The following is a 14567-nucleotide window of genomic DNA, read 5'->3' as shown; positions in this document are numbered from 1 at the left end:
TCCATCCAGGAACAGACAAATTCTGGAAGAAATCAAGCGTAAGCTTGTCGGAGACAATGCCCCCAAGGTTACCGATCCCCGACCGTACAAAGGCGAACCAAATCTCACCCTCGACAGCCCTTTCACGCTTCCTGAACTCCATGCCGCCCTTGCCAAATTGACCCGTAACACATCGCCAGGAAATGACAAGGTGACCAACAAGATCCTACGAAACCTCCCAGACAAGGCCCTAAATGGACTTCTCGACTACATTAATAACTGCTGGGAAAAAGGTGTGCTCCGAGCAGAATGGAAGCACGAAAAAGTAATTATGATCCCAAAACACAACAAGCCACTACAAATCAGCAACCTAAGGCCCATCTCCCTTACTTCCTGCGCTGGAAAGCTGCTCGAACACATGGTTCATGATCGCCTCACCACATACCTCGAAGACTCAGGACTCATGCCCGACACAATGTTTGGCTTCCGACAGCTCCTCTCAGCACAAGATATACTACTACAGCTCAAGGAAGACCTCTTGGACCACCTAGAACGCCACAAAAAGTTCTCTATTTTAACAACAGATGTAAAGGGAGCCTTCGATAATGTGAACCATGAAGCAATCCAAAATCTCCAAGATACAAAGTGCGGAATCCGGACCTACCAATACGTACACGACTTTCTCAAAGATCGCAAGGCTACGGTGGGTATAGGCAACATCCGAAGCGACAAGTTCGAAATGCCCAACAAAGGAACTCCACAAGGGTCAGTCATTTCACCTTTGCTGTTCAATCTCGCAATGATTAAGCTCCCGTAACAACTCGATGGCATCGAAGAGTTAAGCCATGCAATATACGCCGACGATATAACGGTATGGACAAAAGCGTCCACAACCGGCCAACAGCAAACTACCGTCCAAGAGGCAATCGATCAGATAGAACAGCACCTCTCAAAATGCGGTCTCCAGTGCGCCCCCGAAAAATCAGAGCTACTTATACTCAAGGCAAGGACCCGGGGAAGACCACCAACCTACGTCGCTCCAGATCCCAACGTCAGACTCAATGGAATCGATAACCCTCAAGTTGGCTCCCTCCGCATCCTTGGCCTCACAATACATAAAAACGATTCTGGGGCAGCTACACTTCCGAAGCTTCAGAAGACCCTAACATAAGTAACCCATCTCATTCGGCGTATAACCACCCAAAGAAGAGGACTTAAAGAGCAAGAAACCGTCCAATTAATCCAAGCACTCCTTATAAGCCGGATCACATATGGCACCCCGCATCTACTCCTCAAGAAAGCTGAAATTGAAAAACTCAACATCATCATCAGAAAAGCAATCAAGAGCGCACTAGGACTCCCCAGTACGACCTCAACCACGACACTCCTCAAACTTGGCCTCCATAACACCTGGGAAGAAATGAGCGAAGCGCACAGAACCAGCCAGCTGGAACGCCTTAAGCTGACTCAAACAGGCAGAGCAGTACTTCGCAAGCACGCATACAGCGAAAACTTCATAGCAGACTCAGACGGGAAGCCCGATTGCCGCCACTTCTTCGTGACTCTATCTCAGTCGCTCCAACACTTCGCAACATGCATGCAACATACCACAAAGACAGAAGACAAGCAAGAGTTAGAGCGCTTAGCAAGAAATACTCAAAGAACCGCAACACGAGATATACAGATGCGGCAAAATACCCAGGTAGAAGAGCATACGCAATTACCGTGACCAACAACCGAGGGAGGGAGCTAATCGCTGCCACCATACCGGCCAGAAATCCAGAAACGGCGGAGGAAGTAGCCATCGTCCTCGGCATCGCCACATGCAAAGACACAGCAATCATCTTGAGCGACTCGCAAACGGCATGTAGAAACTTACGAAAAGGCCAAATTTCTGCCGCAGCAGTGAAGATTCTACAAGAAATAACAAGACGCCAAGAACTACCCGACACCTACGTCGCATGAACCCCAGGCCACGAACACCTGGCAGGAAACGAAGCAGCACATGCTGTCGCCCGAGAGCATACCAGTCGGGATTTCCTGCCGCACGGTCTCCGGAAAGCGACGAGGGTGGAGGACATTCCCATCAACTACGCCGTAATACTGCAACATTACCGACTGGAAAGAAGACAATATCCTCCACCTCATCCAAAATTAAGCAAGGAAGAAGCCACCGCCCTCCGCAGACTACAAACAAATACGTATGTACATGGAATTATCATGCACCGAATGCACCCCACCAAATTCTCATACCTATGCCGGTATTGTGACGTACCAGACACGCTCCCACACATGGTGTTGGTGTGCCCGCACCGCGAGAAAAACAGTGAAGATGATGCCTCAGAACCGCTACAAGCGATCGAAGAAACGTGGGAGGAATAAGGCACAGAGCCTGGAAGATCAGCGAAGTCTGGTGGACCGGGCCCGGGCTGCAGCATTAGCCAACGGCTTTCTGGCCTAAGAGAGCCGCCCACCTAGGGCGAAGAAAGGACACTTTCTCGCTGTTTGTTACAATAAACGTTCATTCCTCCTCCTCCTCCTCCTTATATATTCAAGCACTACAACATATGCATACGCATCGCAAATCAGGCGCGAAGAAAAAAAAGGAAAATACAACAAAAGCAAGATGTCAGCAAGCAAGCAAGCAAAAAACTCACCAAATCTCACTGCACTTGAAAAGCATATACGCATTGTGAATGAATATAGATCATACCCAAGTCCCTGCGTACTGCAGACCCTGCACAACGCGTAGCACATTCCAAAGCCTGTCAGACAAGCATTTAGGAAAACATAATACTTTTACACAATATAATACAAATAAATAGTTTTGGGCTAGTTGGTTGGATAAAACTCTGACTGACGAACACGCATCACGAGCAGTCATTTTGCCTTGTTTTGTTTCCATGTGATTTGTGTTATTGAGCTCTTGCACAAATCTCGGTATGTCACATTTTGTAATCAAATTTTCGTTTAAACCACGCACAGTCCATGCCTGTCCTTGTTTCTCGGTTCATTCCTTACACGCAATGAAATAGCTTTTAGATGCCCACAAACGCTACTCATATCATATGAGTTGCCTTTTTCCGCACCCTACTGAGTGCAGTGTACGGTCCTATTCTTCAGACTGCTGGCACAAAAGCTTGCCGGCAGAGGCCGACGCGAAGAAGCAAGCTGTGCGTGTAATGAACAAGCATATGAATTTGATTAGACGTGTAAAGCGTGTAATGGGACAAAATTAGATCAGAGAAGCGTAACAAGATCTGTTCATCAGCTATGCTGGCCTCCGCCTGTCCCGGACGCCATGTTTGTAGAACCCACTCTTCCCTAATCTCCACAGTTCTAACTATACGATATTGAGGCTTTTGAATTTTGCTTTTACATTTTTATAGCGGAGCTGTATACCTCTACCGTCCAAGGAAATTTTCGTGTCGCTGTGGTAAGCAAATAGCTCCCCATACTTGGGCCGATCCCGGAGACAGTGCAATGCCAGGCAGATCCGCGGCGGGGGTGAAGCAGGCATTAAGCACTCCCCATACGTGGGCCGATCCCGAAGATAGTGCAATGCCGGACCGAACCTCGGCAGAGCTGCAGTTCGCCATTAAGGGTCCCACATACACAGCTTCGCTGGTCATCCGTTTTCGCAGAGTGGAAGGGCACTGAGATTTTTTTGTTCCTTTCCTTTACTTCGATGAAGGCTTCCCACGTGGTATAATGCTCTATTTGTGAGCTGTAACGCCTGAGTTATGTATGAATTCAAGGAGTGCGTTGTAGTAGCTGTTGTCGCTGGTGCAGGGATTGTAACTGGAGCTTAGACTAAAGCAAACGTCAGCTTTCTGAAGGACATGTGATCGTGCTGGATTTAATGCTTTGTGTAGTCGCAACAAACGTTCATGGACAGACGTTCCAAGACCAATGTAAATTCCTGTTTCGTTAGGGTAGGGCGTTTTTAATTTTGTTGGCGCTCCTACCTTCTTAACGTTATGCATTCTTAGCGATATTTATTACCAACTCAAAAAATAGTCGATACATAAGCATGAAAACAAAGAGTTTGGCGCTGAAGCTACCATATTATGGCGGTATGCACAAGCAACATTTTCTCAGCGCACCAGTTGCATGCAGTAGGGAATAGAGAAAAAGTGTAAACATGATAAGAAGTAATTTCATTTAAGCGTTTGCAAGAATAGAAATTCACAAACCGAGATGCTGAAGCTTATGAGCGTTACGCTTGCTCTACGCAAGAAAAGGGGAAAAAAACTTGTAGGACGCTTAAGCTTCGCCTTTAAGAGTGGAACGGGATAGTATTCCAAGATTTCTGACTGCTTGTCACGCTTCCCCACAACTGCAGCTTATGTAACCGTAATGTTTACCAGGAATACATGCAGCGTTTTGCGCACAAGACGAGGACGATGGGGAGGCTGAGACACACGAGTGCATACTTACAACATTGTTTCCTTTTAAAGGAAGTGATCGCATATATAGCAGAATAAGTGACATCACATGTGCACAACCTGCAGAAAGTACCTATCTCTGCGCAGGAAGTATAGCTCCTTGCTGGAAAGGGCGATGGACGTTTTGAGAAACAGGTGTCACCATACCTGTCAACCAATTCCGCTTCGATGATTTCCTGGGTTAACAGATTACGATTTGTGCTGACGATTGAGCGTGCACTATACACCGCTTAACACGTGACCGTATTTGTGGCGCCTGCCTGATTACGCGTACAAGTTCTACAGTGGGCCACGAAAAAACCCTCTCTCGTTTGTATCACATTCTAACGATGCTCCCGTAACCTGTCATTAAGGCATCGTCCGCTCTGACCAACATAGTTATATCCGTGTCACACGGGCAACTCGGATCTCCTTCAAACTTCCTTCCCTTAAAGGACCGCAAGGGAGTTTCACCTCAAAGGAGTTAGCTCCGTGTCACACGGCCTATAAGCGAGCTTTTGAAAGCTGCCGCTGGGGGCCCATTAGGCGCTGCTCACCTCGTACGCAGTCATGAAAGAAACACGTTATATATTGCTAATTCACTCATTCCGCATACGCGAGACGTGCGATCGCGCTGACCAAAACAACAAAAAATGGAGCAGTCAGGGCAAACGCAGCCGCCATTCCGAGAACGCCCGGTTCGAGTATGGAATGTAGCTGCTAAACTCAAATATCTTTGTCAGTATAATATGCAATATTATATGCAATAAGGACAGTTATAATTGCTGGTAAAAGCGAAATTAATAAAAATTAGGGTGATTTCCTGACTAGAAATTCAAGCACGCTGGGAACAAGAGATCTCCCTTCAGTCTGCAAGGGAGATCTTCCATCTCCTTTCGCTAGGAACTTTCTTAAACTTCCTTTGCTAAAGGACTGCCGTGGGACACGGTGCGCATTTCCCTCGAGATAAAGACGTCCTTGGTTGAAGGGAGTTAAAAGGACTTTGGCCGCGTCCGTGCCTGGTTACGATCATCAGCCTGGTTACGCCCACTGCAGGGCAAAGGCCTCTTCCCTACTTCTCCAACTACCACGGTCATGTACTAATAGTGGCCATGATGGCCCTGCAAACTACTTAATCTTATCCGTCCATCTAACTTTCTGCCACCCTCTGCTACGCTTCCCTCCCCTTGGAATCCAGTCCGTAACCCTTAATGACCATCGGTTATCTTCCCTCCTTATTACATGTCCTACCCATGCCCATTTCATTTTTCTTGATTTCAACTAAGATATCATTAACTCACGTTTGTTTCCTCACCGAATCTGCTCTTTTCTTATCCCTTAACGTTACACCTATCATTCTTCTTTCCATAGCTCGTTGCGTCGTCCTCAATTTAAGTAGAACCCTTTTCGTAAGCCTGCGGTCACTATCTGCCCTAAGTAGATTTATTCCCTTACCACTTCCAGTGCCTCGCTAGCTATCGTAAACTGCTGTTCTCTACCGAGACTGTTAAACATTACTTTAGTTTTCTGAATATTAATTCTTAGACCCACTCTTCGGCTTTGCCTCTCCAGGTCAGTGAGCATGGATTGCAGTTGGTCCCCTGAATTACTAAGCAAGGCAATATCATCAGCGAATCGCAAGTTACTAAGGTGTTCTCCATTAACTCTTATCCCCAATTCTTCCCAATCCAGGTCTCTGAATACCTCCTGTAAACACGCTGTGAATAGCATTGGGGAGATCGTATCTCTCTGCCTGACGCCTTTCTTTATTGGGATTTTGTTGCTTTCTTTATGGAGGACAACGGTAGCTGTGAAGCCGCTATAGATATATTTCAGTATTTTTACATACGGCTCATCTACACCCTGATTCCGCAATGCCTCCATGACTGCTGAGGTTTCGAATGAATCCAACGCTTTCTCGTAATCAATGAAAACTATATATAAGGGTTGGTTATATTTCGCACATTTCTCTATCACCTTATTGATAGTGTGAATATGGTCTATTGTTAAGTAGCCTTTACGGAATCCTGCCTTGTCTTTTGGTTGACGGAAGTCTAAGCTGTTCCTGATTATATTTGCAATTACCCTGGCAAATACTTGGTAGGCAACGGACAGTAAGCTGATCGGTCTATAATTTTTCAAGTCTTTGGCGTCCCCTTTCTTATGGATTAGGATTATGTTAGCGTTTTTCCAAGATTCCGGTACGCTCGAAGTCATGAGGTATTGCGTATACAAGGTGGCCAGTTTTTCTAGAACAATCTGCCCACCCTCCTTCAACAAATCTGCTGTTACCTGATCCTCCCCAGCTGCCTTCCCCCTTTGCATAGCTCCCAAGGCTTTCTTTACTTCTTCCGGCGTTACTTGTTGGATTTCAAATTCCTCTAGACTATTCTCTCTTCCATTATCGTCGTGGGCGCCGCTGGTACTGTATAAATCTCTATGATAATGCCGGCTTTGTCTCTTAACGCATACATCTGATTCTTGCCTATTCCTAGTTTTTTTCTTCACTGCTTTTAGGCTTCCTCCGTTCCTGAGAGCATGTTCAATTCTATCCATATTATACTTCCTCATGTCAGCTGTCTTACGCTTGTTGATTAACTTGGAAAGTTCTGTCAGTTCTATTCTAGCTGTAGGGTTAGAGGGTTTCATATTGGCGTTTCTTGATCAGATCTTTCGTCTCCTGCGATAGCTTACTGGTATCCTGTCTAACGGTGTTACTACCGACTTCTATTGCAGAGTCCTTAATGATGGCCATAAGATTGTCGTTCATTGCTTCAACACTAAGGTCCTCTTCCTGTGTTAAAGCCGAATACCTGTTCTGTAGCTTGATCCGGAATTCCTCTATTTTCCCTCTTACCGCTAACTCATTGATCCGCTTTTATGTACCAGTTTTTTCCGTTCCCTCCTGAAGTCTAGGCTAATTCGAGTTCTTACCATCCTATGGTCACTGCAGCACACCTTGCCGAGCACGTCCACATGTTGTAAGATGCCAGGGTGAGCGTAGAGTATAAAGTCTATTTCATTTCTAGTCTCGTCATTCAGGCTCCTCCACGTCCACTTTTGGCTATCCCGCTTGCGGAAGAAGGTATTCATTGCCCGCAACTTATTCTGTTCTGCAAAGTCGACTAATAACTCTCCGCTGCTATTCCTAGTGCCTATGCCATATTCCACCACTGTCTTGTCTCCAGCCTGCTTCTTGCCTACCTTGGCATTGAAGTCGCCCATCAGTACAGTGTATTTTGTTTTGCCCTTACCCGTCGCCGATTCCACGTCTTCATAGAAGCTTTCGACTTCCTGGTCATCATGACTCGATGTAGGGGCGTACACCTGTACGACCTTCAATTTGTACCTCTTATTAAGGTTCACAACAAGACCTGCCACCTTCTCGTTAATGCTATAGAATTCCTGTACGTTCCCAGCTATATTCTTATTAATCAGGAATCCGACTCCAAGTTCTCGCCTCTCCGCTAAGCTCCGGTAGCAGAGGACGTGCTCTTTTTTTAGCACTGTATATGTTTCATTTGTCCTCCTAACTTCACTAAGCCCTATTATATCCCAATTACTGCCCTCTAATTCCTCCAATAGCACTGCTAGACTCGCCTCACTAGATTACGTTCTAGCGCTAAACGTTGCCAGGTTCAGATTCCAATGGCGGCCTGTCCGGATCCAGGGATTCTTAGCAGCCTCTGCTGCGTCGCAGGTCTGACCGCCGCCGTGGTCAGTTGCTTCGCAGCTGTTGGAGACTGAGGGGCCGGGGTTTGATTGTTGTGTTCATATGGGAGGTTGGGGCCACGTACTGCACAGGGTGGCCGATCCTGCTCTGGTGAGGGAGTGCGTTACCGGTTCTGGTCACCGGGATGAGGCCTCACTCCATGCCTGTTCGTGCAATTTTATCTACAGGCGGATTTTTTTTATTCCGGTGGAAAATTGCGCGGCATCAGGATTCGAACCCACGGTTCTCTTGCACGCGAGGCGAATGCTCTACCTCTACGCCACCGCTGCACCCCACACAGTTCAAAGGCAGATTATAAACTATTCCTTCTGCACATTTAACGAACTTTGACTGATGTCTCTTTCAGCAAGCAGGCTCTTTGGGGGCACACCCACTGCTCAATCTGCACAGAGATTGTAGTTTATCGGCAGCGGAAAAAACCACTTTTAAATTGGCCCGCTGGCCAATCCTTTTCAGTCGATACCGTATGCCGTGGATATACGGAATAATCGCGATATTCTTCTAAAGCATGGACGACTGAGAGGCATCAGTTATTGGCGGTGACATACGCTTCAACAGGGCTTCAGCAACGCTAACGAGGACATGTGTGGAGTACCCCGCGTTCCTAAGGCGAAGTGCCTGTTCAGAGAAGCTCTCGGCCATGAGCTCTGGGCAAGACTTGCTTAAGGAATTGGACCGGCATAGCTTAGCAATGCCCCTTTTTACCAGCTTTGAGTGCGCTGACCCATACGGGAGCAGTGCCTTGTTGGCACGAGGCTCGTATTTCCAGTATATACGTTTGTCTCGGAACAAAAACCTGATGTCGAGAAAGCGTAGGCTTTCGTTAGACGTTAACTCACGAGTTGAAACTAAAGATGACAAGCCCTGACGGATAAAGGATAGCGCGCTTGTAGCTGGCGTCTTGAAACGCCCGGACCTGCTGTCAAGAAAAATTAAAAAGTCATCCACGTACCTAAAGGTCTTTACGAGGCCAAATTCGAGAAGGTGGTCCAGTTCAGCTAAAAATAAATCGCTGAGAACGCTCTGCCAGCGAACGCTATACACTAAAGCGAACATTTTCCTCACTTTCAAGTTTCCGCTATCGTTACGCACCTTTTAATATTTCAGTCTGAGAACATTTAACACAAAAGGCATCGGCTGTCGGTCTTTTGTTACATGACATTTGTCCGTGGGCCCCAATTTTCAAAATTCCGAGGAATAACTATCTCAAGAATGTAAGACAGGGCATGAGAAACTTTAGTGATAGAATGGTTTTGCAATATAACCTGCATATACCGCATGTCATATAGGAAGGCGTGGTACGTACGTATACCTAAATATATACGGGGATTTTCGTTCTCGGGGATGGCGGCGCCGGACGCCGACATTGATTTTGAGCGACACAGGGTCCTTAACACTTTCGCGTTAAAAAAGCTTTTCTGGACAACATTGCGCTCTCCAAACTGTGTTTTAAATCAGGGTGTGCCCCACGCATCGCAAATTCAAACACGTGAATGTTCTCAAGATTACGTCGTGAGTATGGCAACAGCCCATCATTCATGCTTAGACGGTTTCCAAGACTTATGCGAGCGACTCCGCATTATCTTTTTGATAGAAGGCTTCCTTCTTCGTAGCAACAATCGTATCGAAAAGCCCGCGCGAGAAAAATTTCGTAAATACCTTAATAATAGGGAAGTGGTTGGTCTGGTTCTTATTAGACATGGATCAATATCGATCACTCGTAAGCTTAATTTGACACGTGTTTAGTGTTATTCCGAAAACTTAGAACTTCTCGCGTCCCTTTCCCACAGTGTTCCATAGCTCTGACTTCGAACACTGTTCCTAAAAAAAATTAATTATGGGGTTTTACGTGCCAAAACCACTTTCTGATTATGAGGCACGCCGTAGTGGAGGACTCCGGAAATTTAAACCACCTGGGGTTCTTAAACGTGCACCTAAAGCTAAGCACACGGGTGTTTTCGCATTTCGCCTCCATCGAAATGCGGCCGCCGTGGCCGGGATTCCATCCCGCGACCTCGTGCTCAGCAGCCCAACACCATAGCCACTGAGCAACCATGGCGGGTAACACTGTTCCTGTCCAGAACTGTTTCCTGCATACCAAGGTTTTTAAAGGTCGATTTCCGGCGCACGGTAGATGTAGTTCTTGTGTGTGTGGATTCTGCAATGTTTTCCTCTATCTTTGCCACGCAATCCTGCCCGAGATCATGATCAGACTAAACAATCATTGCCGGGCGCGCGCTCACGTCTTCCTCCGGACAGAGGTGCCGCCATGTAGTCCTATTAAGATGCAAAACCGAGCGCGTTGGTAGGCGTCTTCGCTGAAGTTAGTGCAGCGCTACACCCGACACGGAACAGCGCATGTCCCGTGTGCTTTCCTTGTCTTTTGTCCGGAAGTCAGCGTTGTACAAACTTCAACATGAACCACGTAACCCCCTGATTCAGAGAAAGAGTGTATATTTTCCAGTGGGGACATTTACACAGCGATGAACAAGGCTCGGCGACTCGCTAAACCTTTTGCTCTTGCAATGCAGATCGTCACTTTCGCTACCGTGCATTTCCTGCTGCCTGCGATAACCGCTGCTGCTACGTCAGCTTCGTCGAGGTGCGTGGTCGACTGCCTAGGAAACGAGCCAGCCAACATCCAGGTTTTCCGTACCAGCGATGCGTCATACCCGGACATCCTACAGAAGTAGCGGCCGGTGGTCCTTAGTCGGGGTTGGCAATCCCCATCGTCATCAACGGCAACGCAGTCACCAGATATAAACTGGGGGCTGCCGTCGACACAGCTTTGTGGGCTCGGCGACTGCGCATCTACACAGCTCGCTAAACCTTTTGCTCTTGCAATGCAGGTTAGTCAACCATATGCTCTCTTTGCTAAAAAATCTAGCATATATTTCCTGATGCAGTTGCCGAGCCCGCACTGTTGTGCCGCCATTGCTGTCGAATGTGCTCATATTATTCATGCCCTGCTGATTTTGGCCGGTGATGTGGAAACAAACCCGGGTCCTGACATTCCTGAAAGCCTACTAAGCGAATTGCGAAAACTAACCGCCGTTCAGAACCAGCTGATCACTGAAATTCTTGGTCTTAAGTCACAACTTACTTCTACCGACAAAGCAATTACTGATCTAAGCAAACGAATGAACGCTCTTGAGGGTCACTACCAGATGCTTTTGCCCATTCGAAACGAAGTGGATGCAATGCGCACCACGACTGAACAGGCTATTTTTCGTATTTCCGAGCTCTATGCACGTATCGACGATGCCGAAAATCCCTCACGGCGGGACAACCAAATTTTTTGCGGCATTCCTGACCCTTCCAGCTCGGAAACCACTACCGACTCCGAAATATTGATTGTGGAACTTTGGCGCGATAGGTTGCAACTAACCATCGACCCAAAAGAAATAGAACGTGCACATCGCATCGGTCGTCAATCCCCCAATGACTCTCGCCCTCTCATAGCAAAATTTACTTTCCATAAAACCAAAGTTAACATCCTTTCGAGTGGCCGAAAGCTTAAGGGCACTGACTACAGTATTAGCGAGGAGTTCTCGCGATCAGTACGAAATTCCCGAAAACATCTCGTTGCGCTCGCAAAAGGTAAAGGCGTTCCGTTTTCTCTCCGCTTTAAGACTTTGTTCATAAGTTGAAGAAGATACACCTTTGATGCCGCCTCGAGTAGTGTCAAAGAGTTGGCATAGCAGCTACATCACCCCAAACAGAAAAATAACATAACACCGACTTGCTCCAGAGATAGCGCTTCGCTTTCTATAATATACACGGACGTGCGCAGTTTCCTCCCAAAGCGAGAATTGGTGTCGAACATAGTTTTATCAACCGGTAGCAACACACTATTACTAACTGAGACATGGCTGAGCAGCGCCGTTACTGATGGCGAAGTTCTAGCCGACCTGCCCGGTTTCTGCCTCTACCGGAACGACCGCACAGGAACCCGTGGTGGTGGTGTACTAGTCGCTGTTCGCGAGCAGCTGCCATGCTCGCTAATTAACGTTACATCAGACCTTGAGATGTTATGGGTGATAATGCATACCTATCAAAAAAAAAAGTGCTACTTGGTATCTGTTACAGACTGCCCAGTGCTACTTCTGATTTCTGCCACCAACTTAACAACGCCATAAGCGAACTGGTAACCACCCGCCCAAACGCGCAAATCCTGCTCTTCGGTGATTTTAACTCCCCACGAATAGACTGGCGTACCATACAATCATTCTCTGTATCCGGACACACAGAGGCCAAGAATTTTGTCAATTTCTGCCTTAACTTTAACCTTTCCCAGCTAGTAACTGAACCAACCCGGATTTCGCAGCAAACTGCTAACGTCCTCGATCTCATACTAACCGACCACCCTGACAGCCTTTCATCCATTTCTTATTTGCCTGAGATCAGTGATCACAAAGTCATCCATGCCACTTTTTCGTTCAATTTGTTGACACGGGATACCTTTAAGAAAACAATATGTCTATACGATAAAGGAAATTACCAAGCTATAACTGAAGCTATGAATACATTCTTTCCTGTATTAGAATCAACTTTTCAAGACCATTCCGTTAACAGCAATTGGGCGCGCTTCAAAAACAAACTAAGTGATATTGCAAATAAATTTATTCCTAAAGTCACATCTCGTTCTTATCAGCAAAAACCATGGTTCACAAAGGCCTTAAAACGCCTAGAAAACAAAAAAAAAGCGTCTGTATCGCGCCGCCAAACAGAGAGGACGCCCATGCGCATGGGATAAATATTATGAAGCCGAAGAGAGCTACGTTGACGCACTGCGTCACGCTAAACACTCCTTTTATCACAATAGTCTACCAAACCTATTAATCAATAACCCGAGGCAATTTTGGAGAGTTATAAACAATAGCGAAACGCGCACTATTAAGATAACTAACGAATCGAACGAAATTTTTAATGATTCCGATTGCGCCGACGTGTTTAATTCGGCCTTTGCTTCTGTGTTTACAAACGAATCTAATGCGCCTACCGCTTCGTCATCACTTAGTATAAGCTCGTCAATGCCAGCCATTGCTTTCAATGTAGACGGTATTTGTGCGATCATTGACAAAATCAAGTGTTCATCATCTTCCCGCATGGACGAGATTAACTCAAAGATATTAAAAAACACTAAGCTTATTTCTGCAGCATATTAGTCTGATATTTGCCCAGTCTCTTTCTTCAGGTTTCATTCCAGATGACTGGAAGAAGGTCGTTCCAGTCCACAAATCAGGTAACAGAAACTCGCCTCTTAACTACCGCCCTATCTCCCCAACAAGCGTCCCCTGCAAAATCATGGAACATGTCATCTACTCTCTTATCATGAATTTTCTTGACTTGAATCACTTTTTCCATCCCTCCCAGCACGGGTTCCGCAAAGGTTTCTCCTGTGAAACACAGCTGGCCATTTTCCTGCACAATGTTCACACTGACCTTGACAGTAACACACAGACTGACGCAATTTTCCTAAGGCCTTCGATAATGTTTCCTTATCAACGTCTAATATTGAAACTTACAAGACTTAATTTGCATCCTGATGTTTTGAATTGGATCATTGAATTTCTTAGCAACCGCTCCCACTCTGTCATACATAATCACCTATCTAACCCTGTGCCAGTAACATCAGGCCTCCCTCAAGGACCGGTTCTTGGCCCTCTATTATTTTTAATATATATTAATGATTTACCTACACATGTGTCCTGTAATATCTGAATGTTCGCAGATGATTGTGTCATTTATCGCACTGTACGTAACACCTGCAATCAAACAGCCCTGCAGAAAGACCTCGCCAACATACTAACATGGTGTGACGATTGGTTAATGAAACTTAATGCACAAAAATGTAGAGTTGCGTTTCACTCGTAGCAGTAATCCCCTGGTATTTCCCTACCAAATTAGAAGCATGCCTCTCGAACTAGCAGAGTCCTATAAATACCTAGGTGTCACTGTATGCAATGATCTGTCTTGGCATAAACATATTTCTAACATCATATCATCTGCTAATAAAACACTAGGTTTTTTAAAACGTAACCTCCGCCAGGCACCTCAAAACGTAAAACTGCTTGCCCACATGTCCCTTGTTCGGGCAAAACTTGAACATGCATCTGCCATCTAGAGCCCGCACCAAACATATCTCATCACCTTACTTGAATCTGTTCAGAACCGCGCTACTGGGTTCATTCACTCACAATATTCATATGATGTCAGTATTTCCGCACTTAAAACACAATCCGGACTAACACTACTATCTAATCGCCGACGCATTGCTAGTCTTGAGCTCAATCCCAAGTTCTTTTTCAGTACCCTTCGTCATGCGCCATACATCGTTCCTGCGGCACGCATCTCTCACCGCACCAGTCAGCCGCAGCAAGTCGCACGCCCGCATGCCCGAAGCATTCATTTTCCCGCCTCGTTCA

This window comes from Dermacentor andersoni, chromosome 8 (assembly GCF_023375885.2).
Source record: "Dermacentor andersoni chromosome 8, qqDerAnde1_hic_scaffold, whole genome shotgun sequence".
Taxonomy (NCBI): domain Eukaryota; kingdom Metazoa; phylum Arthropoda; class Arachnida; order Ixodida; family Ixodidae; genus Dermacentor; species Dermacentor andersoni.
The sequence above is the reverse complement of the archived record's forward strand: the minus strand, read 5'-3'. Positions refer to the sequence as shown.